The sequence below is a fragment of the Anolis sagrei genome, chromosome 4, assembly GCF_037176765.1.
Source record: "Anolis sagrei isolate rAnoSag1 chromosome 4, rAnoSag1.mat, whole genome shotgun sequence".
Taxonomy (NCBI): Eukaryota; Metazoa; Chordata; class Lepidosauria; order Squamata; family Dactyloidae; genus Anolis; species Anolis sagrei.
The window spans coordinates 165,459,970-165,481,707 of NC_090024.1; the positions used below are offsets into that span (position 1 = coordinate 165,459,970).

The window sequence follows — 21,738 nt, forward strand, 5'->3', positions numbered from 1 at the left end:
AGCTGACTGACTTACTGTTGTTGGAAAGTCCTGAGCTTGCCAACTGCCACAGACATTTGCTCCGGGATTCACCAGGCAAGGCAATCAAAATGACATTCAGCCTCAGGCTTATCTCCTTTGTCCTGTTCTCCTTCTCTTAAAAAGCTACTTATGTGCCCAACACCAGCTACAGGATGCTTTGAAAGAGAACTGTGAAATTAACATCCCCAAAAGATTTCTGTGGAAACCCCAATAGAGAGAACACGGACCCTTTTTGAATCTTGCAGAAGGCCACCTTAGCTTTTTGTTTGTTTGTTTCATGCTCTTTGAAAACAATGCCTAGTGCAAAATAGCTTTCTTCTAAGGGCAATGTTTGGGTGTATGTATTTGCTATACCATCTCTCTGGAAAAAGATTGCAATTACAATCTATGTAAAACATTTATCTCCCAAAACTAGCAAACTGCTCAATCACATCAAATCTCTAAACCCACATAGATATGATTACTATAATGTGCTGGAGATATGCTTGTTCCTTTAGAACTACAGAAGTTACAACCTAGGTCCTAGTAATTTTCCTATACACACATGCAAATACAACCCACAATGTTTCAGCTAGCCCAACCATTCATGCTTTAATTTCTGTTGCAGCTGACATAAAGATGACAGAGACCCCATCTACACTGCCATATAATCCAGTTTCTGAATCCAGATTATCTGCTTTGAACTGGATTACATGGCAGTGTTGACTTTATTTATTTATTTCATATCAAAAGCATTGCATAAATTAGTATAAAACTGATACAAATCAAAAGAGCACAAGTGGCTAAATATCTTGTCACCAAAAATGGGCAACAGTGACTGCATTGTCTGTAGCCCCAAACAATTCTTCCTCTGTACATGAGGCAGAACATTGCGGACAAGCATACAGATGCAGAGTTGTCTGTTCTGCTTTACAGTTGCAGAAGGTGGAAGATTCTTTTAGGTAGTGCCATTTTGCAAGGTTGTCTCTTGATCTGTCCACTCCTCTTCTGAGTCTGTTCAGGGACTTCCAAATTGTCCATTCTTGGTTTGCTCCTGGAGTGTAAACTCATATAATCCAGTTCAAAGCAGATAATCTGGATTCAGAAACTAGACTATATGGCAGTATAGATCCAGCCAGAGTCGGATAACAAATGATTGGGCCCCATCTTTCTAGCACACAGAGACAGGCCTTAGAGGACAAATGGGGCAAGACTAGGCAACATAGGGTGGTAAGACTATGACAATGTGGTGCCACTAGCCTCCTTCTGCATTATAACAACAGAAATTGAATCTTAGGACAAGCTAGATATATTTTTTCTACTTTTCAGCAAAAATTGTTGGGTGCAGCTGGCTTGCAGGTGTTGGAAATTTGGGGAACTTGCAATTATAATTCAACACCACTTTAACTGCCATGGCTCAATTCTATGGAATTATGAGAGTTGTAGTTTTACAAGCCTTGTCTGTTAAATATTTCTGGTGCCTCCTCATAGCTATAAATCCCATAATGTTTTGAATACGATTTTCCTGCTTCTTGGCAGGGGATTGGATTGGATGACTCATGAGGTCTCTTCCAACTCTATGGTTCTATGATTCTATGATTCCATAGCACTGAGACATGGCAGTTAAAGTGGTGTCAAGCTATATTTAATCTAAAGTGTAAATGCACAGCAGGATTCAACCTAGAGATCTGACATCTAGGAGAATATGCCATTTATAGTTTGCTTTTCCTGGATTCACTTAAAAAAAACAAGTTATTTTATCCTAATATAAAGATGTTTGCAAATATTGCCAAATTCTTCAATAAATATCTGAAACACAAAGAGAACCATGTCAAATCTGCCTGCCACATATGTACTGAAGATGAGCAACCTCTTGCAGAGAAAAAAAGTAGAAGCACTCAAAATTCAACACTAAAACGATTGAATACACAGTCAGACCTTTTTGAAGAGTAAAGCATTCAAAGGTCCCTGGGGGTGGATGATTAATCTAATAGCTTTTCCATTCCCTTTCATTCAGAATTTTAAAATCTCATGTCATTTCCATTCAGAATTTTAGTAAATTCTTATGCTTATTCAAAAACAGCTGGATAGTGATTCACTTCTCTTTACCTTTTGCCAGTACGTGTTACGTGCACTCATGCCTCCAAATACTTTGCCCTGAGCATCGCCATGCGCTTGGCAGGCAAAGGGAACCCTCTGGATTGGCCAGGCTTTATCTCAATACAAAAAGCCTGATCTATTTTTAGCAGAAACACTGAGCAGTAGTTTCTGCTGGCTGCACTTCAGGCTTCGGTTTCTTCCACTGAACCAAAAACCAATTAAATCCTTCTGCTGGGTTTGGCTCCCTCCAGAAAGAGAAAGGCCCCATGTGGGTCCTCCAGAGTGCATCTGGGTTTTATGCAGGCCTTCATGAAACCCACAAACACAGTAGAAACATTGCTTCTGGGAGTGTTTGTCCAGTTTTGTTGTCATTTGTTTGTCAAGGGGTGGAAATGTAAAGGAGTGCAGCAGAAGGATGACGGTGTAATGCAGGGGGAACATGAGAGAACAGGCACGTAAGGCAGCAGGGAAAGGAAGACAAGTGTCCCAAAAAGGAGGAATACAGAAAGTGTTGAATGCAAAGTTTGTACTCTTCATACCATATTCCTCCTCCTCCACAAAACAGGATGATGACAGGAAATTGGGGCTTGACAGCACCTTCTCTCTTTGTATACCACACACATATTTATTTATTTATTTATTATTTACTATATTTATATACCACACCTCTCAGTCCAGTACAATAAGCTACTTGTTGTGTTGCCTTCCAGGCAGGTCAATACTGCTCACCTGGAATACTGTGTCCAGTTTTGGAAATTCACACAACAATTCAAGAAGAATATTGACAAGGTGGGATGTATCCAGAGAAAAGCAACCCAAATGATCAAAGGTTTGGAAGCCAAGCCCTATGAGGACCAGCAGAGAGAGCTGGTTATCTTTAACTTGGAGAAGAGAAGGCTGAGTAGGGACATGAGAACCATATTTGAATATTTGAAAGGTTGCGTGGGCAAACCACCCTCCACCCGTTCTCCCAGCACAAATAGATGAGCACATTGTTGGGATAACCAAAGGTGACAACCTGTCCTCAAAGCTGGCACATCTCTCCTTGAATCTACCACAGCAGATCAAGACAGGCGTGAGCAGCAGCCAATCAGGGCATGAGGCGGAGTCTGGTCCTGATTGGCTGTGCACTCAAAGAGCGCCAAAACACACAGGGCACAAGGGGATCCTGGGAAGGAGAAGCCCCAGAAGAAGATGGCAGGTGGGGGAGCACCAGCCGCTGCAACATCCCTGCCTGGTAAGTTAGGCAAGGCATATCACACACTGAGGAGAGGGCAAGCTTGTTTTCTGCTGCTCAGGAGACTAGAGAACAGTGCAATGCATTCCAATTGCAGGATAAGAGATTCCACCTAAATGTTAGGAAGAGCTGATGGTAAGAGCTGTTCAACATTGGAACAGGTTGTCTGCGAGTGTGGTGTGGTCTCCTTCTCTGAGGTTTCTAAGCAGACACTGGATGGCCATCAGTCTTGGGTGTTTTGATTGTATGCTCCTGCATGGCAGAATGGGGTTAGACTGGATGGCCCTTGCGTTCTCTTCCAAGTCTAGAATTCAATGCATCGATTCAAAGTCAAATGCCATGTTGTACAAACTTTGAGAAATCTAACAAAAACTAATGCTTGCCTTACTTTCTAAATAATACACCCAACTGGATGCTGCTGTGAACAACAACATGATGAAGAGGTACTAGTGTAATGCAAAGAGTTCATGTGACAAATTGTTTTCAAATACAGCAAAAGCCGTAGCTGTACTTTCTGGAAATTTAGCAAACACAGCTGTTTATTTTACTCAATTAAGAAATGTGGTTATAAATTATTTAAATACAGACAAGACAGAGGATGTGTTATTATTCCTGGTTTGTTTTGAAACTTAACACCACATAAGCAAATTAATATGAATACAGTGAGTTCTTGGGAGACCAAAGTGACACTTCAATTTTGAGAAATATGTTACAATTGATACCCTTTTCTGTTTAAAATCTTTGTATCATATTAAGATAATCCACACTTTAATCAATCTAATGAACAATATTCCTCTCATCTGTTGTTGTTTCACATTCCCCTGCATAAGCTTCTAGACTCGCCTTTTTAAAAAAGCATTTCCTCTGCATTCTAGTAGAAAGCAAGTATTTTGTGTTTTGTTTTTCAAAGAGAAAAGAATTAATGTGGGGAATGGAGCACACTAAAATGAGAAGAGAAAATCCTTAACTCTCCCTAAGCAGTGGATTATGGAATCAGTGCCTTTTTTTTCTCCTTCATTTCATTTAATGTGCAAGTTTACTAGACATCTTGGATCGGTTTGAAACCTCCCAATGACGTCAATGGGAGAAATTAGAGCTAAGCTAGACAGCTGCACTGGACTGAATCTACTGAGACTTTATTCTTTTCTCTCATGGTGACATCCGAGACAGATATTATCAATCAGGCGCTTTTGGCACAACACCAACGCAGCCGTGTTTTCAGCACTCGGATTCTGGCAACTGCTGCAATTAGAACAATACAGATCATCTCTCAAATATTATTTCCCCAAAATCTTAATAACACTATTCGTAAAAATAAAAACAACAAAACAACTGTGTTAAGATTAAAGGATGCACATGTCTTCTTGAGCTATTCTTTATTGGGTAAATGTATACCGGTATCCAAGAAAAAAAGATATAGTTGATATTAGCTGATAATTACATTTATTTATTCATTTATTTCCTTCCTTTGATGTTACACACCTTTGTTTTTTATAGTATAAATTAGAATGCCAGTAAAGCTGAATGTTATTATTATAACATCAATTTTACACATTTTACAAACTTGTTATCAGTATGGTTCAACATAGATATGTTTCTGAAGCAGCAATGGTTGCATTCTGCCTAACAATAAATATAGCCTATAGTCTGAATACCCTAAAGGCACCAGATCCTGTCCAATAATGGAAACTAAGCAGGGTCATCCCTGGCTAGCACTTGAATGGGAAATCACTAATGAATTCTAGTTGCTGTTAGGCTATATTGCAGAGGAAAGAACTGGCAAAACTTTGCCTAAGAAAAGAGTACACAATTTATGGGTTTGCCATTAATCAAATGGCAACAAATAGGCGAAGGCATACACAGAGTTCCAACTATAAAAATAAATACTTTCCTCTGAAAAAAATGTCATTTATTTGGATCCTACTCTTAACTTTATTGTTCTCAGGACAAGCACAGAAATGTTGCATTGTACTATATATTAAATCTCCACCACCCACCCCTGATTTTGAGAATTATTTAGAAACCATTATGTAAGGCAGTTTAAGTCTTGAGGGCAAGGATTACAACCATTATGAAATGATTTGCTTGCAAACAGTGGTGGAGAGAGGAACCCGCCTCACCAAAGGACTATGAAAAGGAGGCTGTCCCAGAAGAGCACTCTTCCCAGAAGAGTTTCTTCCACCTGGAGGAGTTTTCATCACCATGGTTTCTAATGGATACAGCTACCTACTCTGCACTAACCTTCCTCCACAGGAGGAAAAGATGTGGAAGATATTTGAAACTACAGAAGGTGAGGGAAAACTCACAGCCTGAGGATAAGGCATAAAGCTGCTAGGCAGCCCACATACAATGCAGACCTTTTTGTAGGTAAGAGAGCTAGACAATTGGAGCAGTTTTCAATATAATTTCTCTCTTTATTTCTTCTTTAAAATCAATTGTTTTAAAGGTTTTTAATGCACACTCACTATGCCTTAGTGATACGATTTTAAATATGTGTAAGTTGACATCATTATCCAGTTGTAATACTGCCATGATTCCTTGTGTCTTTCATTAATCTTTTCCTTTACACCAACCTTCTCTGACAGCAGCCTATCACCCTGATCACACCCTGCCTCATCTGATTTTGGAAGTTCAACAATGTTAGGCTTGGTTAACAGTTGGATGGCAGAATACTAGGGATCACCAAGGATGGCCAGAAAAAAAGTCTACCTAAAAGCGACTCCTGAAAGAGTAAAGAATACTGAGCTACAGAGTCTGATAGTAGTTTTCCATCACATTACTAACATGGAACACTGTGAAATGAAATGAAATTTTATTTATAGCTCGCCCTAACTACCCAAAGGGACTCAGGGCAGCTCACAACAAAATACACAATGGCAAACTTTGATGCCAACTGTAATATATAAGCAAATCAATAAACAAATGAAGAACAACTCAATAAATTATAAATCAAAATAAATGAACAAGACATAACGTAATCCACATAATTACGAACATATTAAATCCTTAAAATATCATTTAAATCTCTAAAAGTAGGCTAAAATTGTTGAGGGAGAAATTTATTTATTATTTATTTTGTATATTTCTATCCCACCCTTCTCCCCACAAGGGGGGACTCAGAAATGGAAAACAGCAGGTTATCAGGGTGGCTGCTAGCAGCTAGGTAAGGTGCAAACAGATGTACTTAATTCTCCTCCTCTCCATAAGTTAAATTGCATAGATATGTTTTAATAACTTTTTGAAGGAGAGGAGGGAGGAGGCCATTCTTAACTCTTAGGGAGTTCTAGAGGTGAGGAGTGATCATGGAAAAGACCCTCTCTCTCTTTCCCACCAGTGATGCTTGAGATGGGGGTGAGACCAAGAGGAGGGCCCCCTTCGCCAACTGGAGCACTCGTGTTAGTTTATATATGGAGATGTGGTCTTTCAAACAGTCTGGACCTGAACCGTTTAGGGTTTTATAGGTAATAACCAGCACTTTGTATTTAGCCTGGAAGCAGATCAGCAGCCAGTGGAACTGCTGTTACATAGGAGTTGTTCACTCCCTGTATAGTGCTCCAGTTAGTAACCTGGCTGCCAATCTCTGAACCAATTGTAACTTCTGAACTGTATTCAAAGGCAGCCCCATGTAGAGAGCATTGCAGTAGTCCAAATGAGATATGATTAAGGCATGGACAACAGTGGCCAAGTCTGGTGTCTCAAGGTATCCCCTTAGGGACCCCACAGGCCACAGGCCAGACTGTCGAACAGAAGTCCCCCAGCTCCACCATGTAGGTCCGGCCCTCCAGAAACAACCGAAGTCACTGTAAAACTGTGTCCCCAAGCCCCATCCCGGAGAGACGACCCAGAAGAATACCATGGTCAATGGTATTGAAAGCCGCTAAGAGCTCTAAAAGAACTAGAAGGGATACACTCCCCTACCTACCTCTCTTCATAGATCACCAAGGCAATGAATGCCATCTCTGTCCCATAGCCAGGCCTGAAACCAGATTGAGATTAATCTTAATATTCAGTTTCATCCAAAACTCTTGAAGTTGTGAGGTCAACATCTTCTCCAGAACCTTTGCTATCACTGACTCCTGATAAGCATCTAATATTGGCAGTACCCAAGTTATGAACAAGATAGGTTCTGTAGATTTGTTCTTAAATTAAATTTGTTTGTAAATTGAAACTGGTACATTTTTAAAGTACAACTCTCTCTCTCTCTCTCTCTCTCTATCCATCTATACGTTTGGATAGCATAGGAAAGGGGTTGTCAGAATGTGACAGAAGCTTTGAAGCTTAGAAGAATGGACACTTTGAGACTTCAGTAAAAGCAAACGTATAGCTTTACTGAGTAGAGCACATATACAGCACACACTCGCGTTGACACCCAACCAAAAAGACAGAAACAAGACAAAAGCACCGAAGTAAGATGGATGAACGAAATCTTATCTCTGGATCCTCCCTATCCATTCCAGGCATACTCAGGGTCACAACTTCACAGTTCATTAGAGGCTTGACTGATTAACCCTTTCAGAGTCAATACACTCTCTGCTAATGCAATCAGGTTACATTCACAGGCATTACACAAAATTACATGTAAACATTCACATTACACTAATTTTACATTAACAGGGGTCACCCTCCTGTGGTATTTATTTTCCTGTCTGTGCTCCTGTTCAGAAGATTTCACTTCACTTTCTGTCCCTCTGATAATTTGATTTTGAAAAATTTGCCTTGTTGTGGAAACAAGGATGGGTGGAGACACCTTTTCCCCATGAAAACTGTTCCCAGGGTGATTTTTTCTTCCTGGGTGTAGATTTCTCTCACTTCCTGTTGTCCCAGCCCCATTCTTAACTATAATTCATTTTTAAGTCAGATGTTTGTAACTTGAGGATTGCATGTATTAGTAGAATATTTCTGTGCCAAATACTAAAAAAAGGCAGTAATAAAATATTGCCTGCACAACTATTACATGCCTGCCATATGGAAAGAATATAGCAGGATACACCTCCACCCCACACAAAGTTTACATGAGATGCTCGTGGACCCAGCACTGCTCCTGGAAGATGAGCTGGTTTCAGTGGCCAGGAGTACTTTTGCCCAGCTTTAGTTGGTGCACCAGCAGCACTCTTTCCTGGTGTGAGTAAGTGAGTGATAGATCTATCTACAAGAGTTTATGCCTTGGATGATGATGATGATGATGATGATGATGATGATGATGATGATGATCATTATTTGCATCCTGCCTCATCTCCCCAAGGGGCCTCGGAGCGGCTCCTAATTAGTCTACTGTAATGTGATCTACATTGGGTTGTCCTTTGTAACTGATAAATCTATGAAAAGAAGCTGTAGCTAGTGAAAATATAATAGAGATCATATGTTAGCTTTACAAGAGCTACACTGACTTCTAGTTTGCTTCTGAGTTTAATTCAAGGCACTGGTTTTGACTGTCGAAGTCACAAACAACTTCAGACGAGTCTACCTCCTTCTGTTATCAACCTATTTGAAAGCTGTGATCCCCAGTGAAGGCCCTGTTGTATTCTTCAACAGCCTCCAGTGCTAGGTCGCTATGTATACATGCTTGAGCTGTCTTTAGCAGCTGCATAACTGTGAAATTCCCTGCCAAAGCAAGTTAGGCAGGCTCCATTTCCTCTGAGTTTCTGCTAAGATGATGCCTTTTTGCATAGGCTTTGGCAGTGTATTTTTTCTGGCTGTTTTAACTGTCTTGTTTAATATGCTTTTAGTTTGTTTAAAATGTTTTCATTTATGTATTTGATGTTTTCATTTTGTTTATCTGTTGCACATCACCTTGGAGTTCTTAGTGGGTTGAGAGGTGAAGCATAAATACCTTAAATGAATAAATAAATGGATGATAAGTGAAGTGTGGATGATCAGCTGCAAAGTGCAACTGTGAACTGTAGAAGAGCAATGAGCGGAAGCACTAGGAACTGAGGCTCTAATGTTAAAGGAAGGAAAAAGAGGTGTTTATTACTGAGAAAAAGACATTTATGCCTGTTCCAAAACTATCTGGCAGCTAGACATGGGGGCAGGATATACTCTTTCGTGCCCTGATTAGAATTGCACTTGGATTTGACCAAGAATAGGATAATTTGTGAGGAGTATATATGATCAGAAAAATCAATCTGCCTTCCTCTCTCCACCATCTTCCCAAACTAGAAAAAGGAGAAATGCAGGCAATATGGATGTCTTAGTTAATCAGTTCAAGGTCAAGCACACTTTAATTAGTTTGCATTATGCTCTGTGCCATTTTTGGAAAAAGAAAAGACAGCATGGACTAATTTTCAGATAGTGTATTACGCTCGTAATTGAATTGTTTTGGATTTAAGTTCACAGAATGAGTTATGAAGAAATATAGCCTTCAATAGCCAGCACTATCGCCCAATGCCCTCAGAAAACCTATGGGTTTGTATGGTTCAGGAAATCTGCAAGCTTTGTCATCAAAGCTAGAAATAGGTGAGTGCAGTCTGAGATTTTACCTATGACTGTCCTCATCATATTGATCAGGGAGTATAATACAGCACACAAACGCCCGTCCCTCCCTCCTGTTGCATCAGCTCCACTGGCTGCCAGTTTGCTACCGAGCACAATTCAAAGTACTGGCTTTGGTCTATAAAGCCCTAAATGGTTCCAGCCCAGGCTACCTGTTCAGACATATCCTCCACTACAAACCAGCATGTGGATTAATATCTCCTAGGGAGGCTCTGCTCTCAGTCCCACCGGCCTCACAATCGTGGCTGGCAGGGATGAGAGACAGGGCCTTCTCAGTGGTGGCCCCTTGGTTGTGGAACTCCTTCCCTAGTGACATCAGAGCAGCTCCCTCCCTATTAGCCTTTAGGAAAAGAGTCAAAACCTGGTTCTATGAAAAGGCCTTTGGAAACCAGGGCAATGCAGTATTTTGAATCGAAATCTTGCGCAATTTGACCTTGGAATGGACTCAGACCATGAACTTTGAATGGCGTGTTTCCTAAGTTTTTAATTTTAATCTGTTTAACTCTGTTTTAATATGTTGCAATTTTTTGAAATGTTTAGGTAATTGTTGTTGAGGCACAACGTGTATGCCACTGTAAGCTGCCTTGAGTCCCCCTGTCAGGGTTGAGAAGGGCGGGGTCCAAGTATGGAAAATAAATGCCTCTGATCTGATCTTTGAAACCTGTATTCATCAGCACATTAGTCCACAATTAAATTCCCTATGTTCTACAAGGCTTGCAACCCTTTAAATTCAAGTATGTGTACATGTATGCATTCTGTTTTATGGCAGACAATGATTAGATTATAAATCCATATTTCCTCTGCTGCTTGCAGGCTATGTTCTTTTGAGCCTGCAGCGAAGAGTTTACCCAACAGTTCACAATGACTAATTGCATATGAGTGACTGATGGCCAAAGGGAAAAACAGTTGAAGGTCACTGTGTTGTCTTCCAACAGAAAAGAGCTGCGATGATCTGATGTATTTTCCAGTTTTGACACAGTCAGATAAACTGTGGAGTTCACGATCATTATAGCATAAACTCAGCCACAGTAAGTCCCATTCTTCAGCTCATTATACTGAACACTCAATAGGAAAAAATGGATTTCTGCTGCATGACTACTGAGTTAAAAGAGATATACAGAGACCAAGGTAAGGCTTTCTTAAATAATTTTTCTTCTCTAAACAGGTTCTTGAGCTGAGTTGCACACCGATGGCCAATAACCTCCACGTAGGTATGATTGTATTTTCATTTTAAAATCCAGAAACTTCCTCTGTTTGCCTTGAAACAATTCAAAGAAGAACAGGTTGACGTTAGTACAGATAATGTGACACTGATGAAGCATGGGAAGGATGTTACAGTAAAAGATAAACTTCCAGGATGGAAAAAATAAGGGTTGGATGCCTTCAAAGGTAATTGATGGCTAAGAGGAAAACAGAAACTTCTTACCAAACTTGGGGAAATATATCAAATTCAAAGGCAGTAATTGAATAAACAGAATCACCTTCATTCCTTCAAGATTACCAAAAGTAAATTGAGAAAATGTAATTGAGATGTTTTCAGAAATGTACTCCCTCAAGAAACGAAAGATATTTGTTTGCTGTAATGTGTGTTTGCTTTTGCTTACTTGTTGTGGATTTTGTGAATGGATACTAAAAGACAAAAACATGCTTAGTTTACAAATTATATGCTGAAGTAAACATTTCTGAAGAAATGCTGCTGTAGAAGGGGGAAATGTAATTATTGTGGGAAATACACATGCCCCTTAACATCTAATTTGATTCCCAGGCACTAACACTTGGGATGTATCATTTCCTAGAGTGATTAGTTTTTAAACTAAGATAATATTCTTTCTACATTCTTTTCAGACTGGTGCAATGAATATTGTGTTGATGAATCTGTGGTGCGAAATTAGTCTGAATACTTTCTGATGCAGTCTACACTCAACATAACACACTTGGGAGATGTATGGTGCTTCTGAGCTCACTGGCCACATCTTAGACTTATGGCAGAGACATGCCAAAGCACTATCAGTCCCACAGATTTCAGTGGCATCTCTTTAGCTGGAAAAGCAAAAAAGCAGTGTTGTGTAGGTGGCTCAGAAGAAAACTGAAAAATTAATCTAAATATTTATATCCCAACCTACACATGAAGATATCATTTAAAACTTCAAGTAACAATTTTGAAGATGAAAAACATTAGTGAACCAATTAAAACCACTTGTTTTAAAACCAGTTAGAATAATCTAAATAATGTAACTATAGAATATATAAAACTTGGATAAAAACAGTTAGTCCCCAATGTTGGCTGCTGCCAGGGGAAGGGAATTCCACCACAGAGAAGGTCCTCTCCTATGTCCTTCCACAATGTATTTCCCCTACCATTGGGACACAGGAAAGGCCCCTCCCAAATAGATTTCAGTTACCAGGGATATATATATATACACAGTCTCAGACCCTTTAAATGTTAACACCAGCACACTGAATTCAGACTGGAAGCATTGTAAATTACACCTAATGGAATTATTTCCAAAGTGATGGTGTTCCAATGAGCAGTCTAGCTAGCTGCAGTTGCCCAGTTATCCTTAAGGGCAGCCCCATATAGAGTGCATTGAAGTAGTTTAACTGGAACTTACCAATGCATGGATTACTATATGCAAGCTACCTGGTACCATATGGTTTACAGGGAGGCTGCACTGAGACAGAGTATGCTGGGTTGTTTTGTAATTTACTGGAGAGGGAACAGTATGCTATGGGAAAAAATGCAGAGTGGAGTTAGCTCAGCTGTATTTCATATCTTTTCTTCCTGATCAATGAGGCCCCATCTACACTGCCATATAATCCAGTTTCTGAATCTAGAACCAGATTATATAGCAGTGTAGACTCATATAATCCAGTTCGAAGCAGACAATCTGCATTCAGAAACTGGATTACATAGGCTTTTGGGGAAATATTTAGTCATTTAGTCATCTCAAGGCAGCAAATAACCAATCTGAGCCTAAAGGATCGATAGGATAAACCCCTTGTTCCAGACTTGTTTACTGGTATGCCCAGTTAAAGCAAACATATTTTGGATCTTCAAAATACATTAAATGCTTCTTAATCCCTGATGAATCCAAAATCCTCCTTCCTGTGCTTCATAAACCTGCATGATTAAAAACAACATTCTGGAGCTATCAAAAATTAAGATCATTAACTGAACAAATGTAACTGACATGGTTGTATAAGTTGCTTTGTACGCTGAACAAGAATCTGCAAAGCCGCAGACTTTTAATTTCCTTGAAATATCAGTGTTGTAAATAAAGACAATAAGAAGCGTAATGTAACCAGTATTTGTTACCAGGATGGGACAAAAGAGCTATTCCTATGTATTAAAAAGCTTTATGAAGATGAGATAAACAATTGCTTTGTAATTGCAAATCCCCTTGTTGCTTCATCCCATGACATTTTTCTTCATCAAAAATTCAATTAAATGGTACATTATTTGTCTTTATTTAAAAACAATATTTGAACATGTGAAAATATTTGTCTCTCCATTTTCCTCTGTGATTAGTCTCCTCCATTCTCTGTACTAAATTGGAAATTTGAGAAAGTGGCAGACTTCTTTGATGCTGCTTTTAAGCTTCAGTGTGCTAGTTCCAAAACCCATGAAGATAAAATAAACTTTTAAAGCATAAGGCTTCATATCCACCATGAATTGCTGAGCTTAATCTATGAGATGTAAGAAAGCTCTGTGGTGTAATCTACATATGGGGGTTGGGAATAGATGACATCTGCTAGTCTATTATGTTCGGTCTTATGAAACCACACTGTTTCGCAACACCCGGAGACTATCACTGTCTGATACGAGGATATACAATGAAGCCAGTATAAACTGATATTTTGCCCATAGCATCTTCTTAGCTCCATGGATTTGGATAATAATGTCCTCCAAAATGGACACCAGTGTTCAGTGATGGAAGAGAAGTGGCAGTCACGGCCTGGCTCTTTATGCTCATCTTCCCAACCAGCACACTCCATGGATTAGGGAATCTGTGGCCCTCTAAACATTACTGGACTCCAGTCAGATCCAGCCTGCCTGCCCTGGATATGGGAAGATTTGAAAATTATTCACAAAATTATCAAAAACGTGTATGTCGAATGCTGAAAACCCTAATAACAACACCACATACATTGATGAGAATGCTCACCATTTAGGATATATTCTGCACAAATTTTGGCTTTGACTGATTTGACATTTCCTGGACAGAAAGTGCTACATTAGGACATTTATTTTGCACAAAATGTTGAATGTGGGTGGTTTGCATAGAAAATAGTACTATCTGTACAGTGCTGTTTTCTCTGCTATACAATAACATGTACATTTTTCACAGAAAAAGTCCTGAATTACAAAAGGGCATCAAAATGACAATAAAAGTGTTATACGTATCCATTGCCTTTTTCAAAAAGAAATGTAATTACATCCTTAGCCTGGATAATGTTGAAGGATAAAAGGGTGTGTGGTTCAACACCATCACAGAGTGACAGCATCCTTCACAACACTTGGGCTGCAACACAGGTCCCCAGAAGATTTCTATGATCCCCAGAAGATTTCTATCTGGTTCTCAGCATACCTCTTATTGAAATAATTTTTATGTGATTATAAAATTCATCTGCTTGCACCTATGAAGCCCAACAGGGTAGGGTCATACCCCACCCTAAATACTAACACAATGTGAAGAACACTTGTTTATTATTCACATCTCATACTGAAAAGCAAGGCACATCTGCATGGCCAATTATTTATTTATTTATTTATTTATTTGTACCACAGCCTATCTCACCAAGGGGACTCAGGGCTGTTTACAACAAAACTAACAAAATGGCAAACATTCAATGCCAAAAACAGGCAATGATAAATCAATGGATAAAGCAACCTCACAATAAACTGAACAAAAATAATACATAATTGAACTAAAATAAACATAATATAACCAATCACACACAATTTCCACAGGCTGAAGTAGATGTCTAATATCTAGGTGAGGATATACAGAAAGATATTCTAATCTTCCTCCTCTCCACATACTATGGTGCATAAGTGAGTTTTTCAAAGTTTTTTAAAGGAGAGGAGGGTGGGGGCCATTTTTATTCCTTTAGAGAGGGAGTTCCAGAGGAAGGGGTTACCACGGAGAAGGCCCCCTCTCTCATTCCCACCAAACGCATTTGAGATGGGGCAGGATCAAGAGCAGGACCTCCTCTGTTGACCACAGTGTTCGTGCTGGTTTGTATACAGAGATGCGTTTTTTCTAATAGTCTGAGCCAAAACAATTAAGGGAAGGGGTTCTCAATCTGTGAGTCTCCAGATATTTTGACCTTCAATTTCCAGAAATCTTAACAGCTGGCAAACTGGCTGGGATTTCTGGGAGTTGTAGGCCAAAACACCTGGGGACATGCAGGTTGAGAACCACTGATTTAGAGCTTTATAGATAATAACCAGCACACTGTATTTATATCCTTATGTGGACAAGAATGGGCTTGTGGCATTTACATGATGACCAGAACTATCCTGACCACACAGAAATACATGTGGCTATCTGAAACCAGTTGTGTTTGTGTGCGTGCAAAAAGAACCATGATTCTTTGCAAATCACTCATGTATATTTCTGTGTAAAATATTTTCCTGAAACAATTATTTTGTTAATTATTTTGTTTTATTATTTATTATATTGTTTATTAAATATGTGAATACCAGGCAAAAACTAAATCTGGATTTACACAGTGAAGCTCTGTGAGAAGCAAAGTGAAACAAGGAAAACTGATTCCTTCATTCAGATTCTAGGTATTAGACTATTTCCATGCTACCAGTCCTGTTGGAGTGTGTATTGAGATATATGTACAAGTGAAATTAGAAGAAGAGAGAAGACAGTGGGTCTCATTCTGCTATAAGTTATATAAATGAGCAGTATGGCATTCCAACGGAGACATAAGTGGGCAAAGAATTAACCCAGGATGGTGAGTAATCATTTGGTTTTCCAAGACTCAGCTACAAGCCAAATTCTGGGCCGGAGTTCACACTCAGACTAGCAATTCTGAGCAGAAGTTGACACTAATTTGCACTCAGACTGAAATAGGTCTATATTACACCTCAGTTACAGTTCAGGACCCTATTATTTCTGTGATGCGCATGCTTTGAGGGGGGGGGGGGAGGCATACTTAGATTTCTTAAAGACGCTTACATGTAAAAGCTCATAAAATAAATCCAGACTACACTGCTTCAATTATTTTAATAAAAACATTTCAAGAACTTAATAAGCTTTCTTGAGAAATGACATTACATTATCTTCAGTGACTATTCATTAAAATAGGTTGAACCCAATTTCACAGCTGTACTTATCTCAGGCAACAATTAGCAGACCTAAGGCTTTCTGCTTTATATAATGGCATTTATTTATAACAAACTAAAGCTCATATTGTACAATTTCAATATCTGATTCCTGCTGGTTTTCCAGCAAGATTACTGATACAGATAAAAACACTGAACATAAAGTTAAGCAATTTTACTACTAGACAGCATAGAGATTGCTCTCAATAAAAGAGTTCTGTCATTGTTTAGAACTGATAATAGATAAAATTTGAACACAATTATTTGCAATGCACATTAGTATCATCAGACTTTAACAATAAACTCAACTATTAGGACCAGTCATGCCCATGCAGATTGATGTGGCCACTTCAGACAATATATGATAGAGGTGGGATGCCTTCCACTCCCTCCTAACGCCATAAGATAGCCTTCCCTCTTCTTCCTGAGACATTTCATTTCCTCATGTGGTGAAAGATACTGTCAGGTCCTGAAGAGCACTATCATATTCCAGTGTTGATGTAAGAATCCATTGACTATCTGGCTAAAAATTGTACATAAAATTGTGGTGAGGGAAATCTTGCCCACCTCAGACAGCAGAGGTCTATCTGCTCCTCCCATATTCTGGTTCGAAGAAACACAGCCTCAGCTAATTCTGCTGCCACCGTTCAGTGCACCTGCATGCTACACAGAACAGTATTACTGTACAAGGGTCAGTTCTGGTTACAACTTGGATGGGAAACCACCAATGAATACCAGGTGTTGAGGCCTATTTTGGAAGGAAGGAACTGGCAAAATCATCTCTGAGTATTCCTTGGCCAAGAAAACCCCATGACATTCATAGTAGGCTTGGTTGATCCAAAAAAATTGTTCAAAACCCGTTTCAGATGGTGGTTCGATTCTAAAGTCAATTCTGATTTTCACAGAAAAAAAATGTTCAAAACTTTTTGAAACTTCAGAGACTTCCGAATCCTTTCATTAATGGTTTGAAAATGTTATTTCCAGTTTCATTGGGTGGTCTTTATTTTTAAGCGAGGGAAAGCAAGCGGAGGACATTCCTTCCTTCTCTGGTTTAAAACTGGCTTCTCTGGCTTTAAAACTGGCTTCTCTGGTTTGAGCCAAGGCCAGGAAATTCCTTCCTTCTCTGGTTTAAAACTGGCTTCTCTGGCTTGAGCTGAGGTCAGGGACTAAAAGCAGGGAAAAGCTGAATCATTTCCAACTCACTTCATGAGTCATAACAAAAAATGGTGGAAAAAGCTTTGGAAGGGCAAAGGGACTTCTGGTTTTCTTAAAAACAAAAATGCTTCAAAAAGGTAATTTTTCCGACTTTATTCTGAATTATGAAGATTCCGATGGTACCTAACCATGCCTAATTCATAGGGTCGCCACATGTTAATAGATGACTTGTAGGCATGTACACACAAGGAGCATTTACTATCTATCCTCAATGCAACTAGAACCTGTCGGCGAGGAGAGAAGTATTCAGATAGCAAGTAATATTCATTGCACAATCTGGGTCATGAATTGCTGTAAAATATTGCTGGAATTAGATCAGAACTGTTTTATTCAGATTCTTCACCTGCCTAACATATTCTTTATGCTAGGGTAAGCTGCAGTATTTCATCCTCACAATACTTATACAGCTCTAGGGATTTTTTTCTGACAATATATAGCTATTTTTAAATCAGCCTAATGACTTCATAGAATGAAAAGTCAGAGGAAACTACATCTCCTGTAATCATCCCATGCATAAGTTAAGTTCACTGAGTCCCAATACTCCAATAGCCTTCATTAAAGTGAGACACTGAAGCCCGAGTAAACAAAATTAGAATAAATTCAGTGGAACTTTAACAAGATGAGATGGAAAAATACATTTTTCACGCTACAGGAGAAAATTAAAGTAACAAAAACAAAAATAGAATCCCATTCTAAGCCAGTCTTCTCAAACACACTTTTGATATAAATATGGACATCAGTTTAATTGCCAGTTTCTCTTTTGCTGCACATCTAATGCCAGTATCAGTGTGCAGATACTCTAAGGCATGTTTCCTTAGACTGTGGCTTTCCAGCTGTTTGGGCCTCCAACTCCCAGAATTCCTGACCATTGAACAAGCTGGATCAGGTTTCTGGGAGTTGAAGGCCCAAACAGCTGGAGGACTGCAGTTTGGGGATGCCTACTTTAAGGTAAGGGTGAGGAAACTGTGGCCCTCTAAAGTTACTAGACTTATAATTTCCATCTTCCAGAAGCATTTGCTATGCTAGTTATGGCTAATGCAAATTAGAGTCTATCAATATCTGAATGGCCACAAATTCCCCAACCAACATTTCTTGATGGTAATTCTTGGAACTAGAAGCAGCTGGTGAAGTATAACAACCATTAATTGAGAGCCAGAAATTGTCCAATACAGGCGTTATTTCAGCATTACTAAATTAAGTCATCTTAGCTAGCTATTTTCTCTCCATCCCAAGGGAAGATAACTGCACTGGGGGCCGAATTATTTTTTACCTTCATAAAGGGCCACACTGTTCTTGGAAGCAACATCATTACTTTCATTTTTGGTGAATTTTCAAACTTTTTTTTTTGGTCTTGAGCCAAGGACAAAATAACTTGCCTTGCAGCATGTTTGATTTATTTTGGGTAAATATAAACTGAAGACAATTTTCACCTGGTATGTGTGATGTAGCTCCTACTCTTAGTCATAGTATAAAAAATGTACTAATCATCTTTCTTGAAGAGAGAGGTAGAATTCTTCTTTTCCCAGAAACAAATCATTTATAAAGTGTTATTAGAAAACTATTACTCGAAGACTTTTATGCCAATGAAACACTATAGGATCATCCTGTTTCTGTTTATGTTCACATGTATCTATCAAGAGTGAAACAATTAAGAAATCTTGAAGTTGACTTTGGAATAGCTTCTGGGTACCACAAACTAAGCCAGTGTCGTCTTGCATCTTGAAATAGAATCTTATAAACACATGGCATTGCAAATTACTCCTTTCTGCATACTGTATGTTGGAATGAGGTTGGAGAAGTAAAAAGTAATGTGATGTCGGAGATGACATATCTTAGTCTGCTGAATGGTATCTGGGAAAAGGAAACATCACTCCATAGCTTCTGTTATATTTGATAACTGAAACTAGTATCCATTAGAGAGGGAATGGGTATTTACAAGTATATGTTCCCAGGTCAAAAACTAGTTTCCACTCAGCTAGGAAATCCCATTGGGAAGAACATTAGAACAGCAAGAATGTGCAATTTTCTCCTGGTATTCAACATCCTAAAGTTTTGCACAGTAATTATTTAATGGGGAAGAAAACATGTAGGCTTATTTTATGTGCATGCAAAAACTCTGGTGATTTCTTTCAGAAAATAATTCCTGCACAACAATTCATTAAATAAGGGGAGAGAGCGCATAGGAATATTCATTTTCTTCCACAGCAAGGAGAAAACTAACTATTTATCCTCACACATGGGAACAAAATAATTGACAATTTGCAGCTCTAGTGGTCATTTTTCCAACATACAAACATTTGCATTCCCCAAATGGTTATGGAGCAGAAGTGGTCACCTATGACCCTCCAGATTATCTTTTCTTTTATTGCCCTATGATTCCTATCAGTTTTGGTTGTTGCCTCCAAGTGTTGAGAAACTGTAGGAGCAGTTTCTCCAAAAGCATGTTGAAAAGAGCTGCCATTCTCTGTTTTTGCTCTGCTCTTTTGAGCAATAAGAATTTAAGGCCAAGTGCATACATATCATTCAACATGCTGCTAAGATTTGTTTCTTTGTAACTGATCTGCTGAGGAATTATAAAGCATTGGGGATAGTTTTTCATGTTACACCCACAGTATGATGCCCCCTATGCTTTTAGTATTAATTTCCAAAAACATGAAAAATACAGATATTTGACAACACAGCCATATAGCGATTTCTCCAGAATATAGTTTCCAAATACTATTCTTGTACCTTTCTATCACTAATGCTTCTGTATACAAAAAAGGTTTAAAGCTGCAGTACTTTATATGTTTGAGTCTCCTTTAGGAGATAAAAGCAGGATGGTGGTTGTGATGATGATGATGGTGGCGGTGGTGGTGGTGGTGGTGATATTTTAAAATGCACAGGAGTACAGCTATTTTAGAAGCCCTATATTAACAAAAATATTCAGAATATCTTTAATACATTACATACAGTGATGTCTGTTCAAATAAAGTTCATATAAAACTCAGGCACAGTAGGCACCAGCTAGTTTTAAAACATTAGTCCTTGATAGTAGAGGTTCGGTGTGCACAAGTCAATATACAAGATGCTGCACTTGTTCAGAGACACTATAGCACTTTCTTGTGTCTTATCTTCAACTAATTATTACTACTTCTAAAATTCTGGGTTTTGTTTGATCAGATTCTCCCTTTCTCTTGCTCCTATTATATTGTCTCCTTGTCTTCAAGAGTACTACAATTCTTTATCATTATGAAAAACAGACATCTGACTAGAGGTACTCAGCCTTTTCAAAATGCATTTTCAATTCCTACACTGAATAATGGTTTTCTTGTTGATACTTTCATATATATTTCACTGGTGTATCTTAAGTATAATGCTTTGGAAGAAGACACATTTTGCTTCTACACACATTACTTGAACTATATTTTTATTACTGTTGTGCATGATGATATTTCTTTTGTTAGGTCTACATTATTCAAAGGCAACTCATTATTCAAGGGGGACTCTACATTTCAATGATATCCAAAGAAATTAATTTCAACTGAAAAGAATTCCAGCGTGCAATGTTATATGACAATGCTAACCACAGTATTTGTCGAGACAAATAAATGTAACTTGGATAAATGTAATTATCCAAAATGCAAAACATTTAAAAGTGTGTCTGATTATTGGAAGCATCATTCTACCCACAGTTACCAGATAAGTTGAAGCAGCAACTATAAGTGAAGGCATCCAAAAATAAATCATTATTGCAATATGTAGTATGAAGGAAAATGAAACAATTAAAAATTATTAAGAACATGTTCACAAGTGATATTTTCAATTCTAAGTAGTTTATCTGTTGTGTATTTCTTCTAAATTTCATATCTCTACTCACACAGATCTTCTCTCTTTAGGACAAGCATTTTATCTCTGATAACAACACTGTCCTACTACATTACCAACATGATTTAGGGCAATTTTTTTTAATTTTCAATTATTTTACTGACATTTGTCTAATATGAATATCCCTTTGAATATGCTTATCATTTAATCTATTATCAATTAAAATTATCAATCTATCATCAATTAAAGTTATTTGATTAAATGAACTTACCATATCCATGAATGACGGCGACTACGACAACGGTTAAAACGTAACATCTTCCAAGTTAGTTTTTGTTACAATTTAATCATATTCTTTTTCTTACACTCTGAAATTCTTCATATGTCTGATATCTTACACAAAATATTTCTGAGTTTTATTCACTGAGATCAGATCCTAGTTTCCATTTCAGCGTAAATATCCTTTCTTGTAAGAATGCATATGATTTGAGAATAAAATCCAAGGGTGCATCCAGAATATCCTCCACAGCCTTCCATAGTTTCTTGC

General features: G+C 38.4%; 1 protein-coding gene and 1 long non-coding RNA gene across 5 annotated transcripts in view; one reads left to right on the top strand and one right to left on the bottom strand.

The window, feature by feature from the left end:
- Positions 1-21,738, bottom strand: part of PDE4B (phosphodiesterase 4B) — a 298,925-nt gene that overhangs the window by 99,359 nt on the left and 177,828 nt on the right. The gene's annotated exons all lie outside the window — the stretch shown is intronic.
- The window catches only part of LOC132774021 (uncharacterized), a 32,740-nt gene continuing 21,681 nt past the window's right edge, over positions 10,680-21,738 (top strand). The window contains exon 1 of the long non-coding RNA XR_009631369.2: positions 10,680-10,957. This is a non-coding gene — a long non-coding RNA (uncharacterized lncRNA). The remainder of the gene's footprint in view (positions 10,958-21,738) is intronic.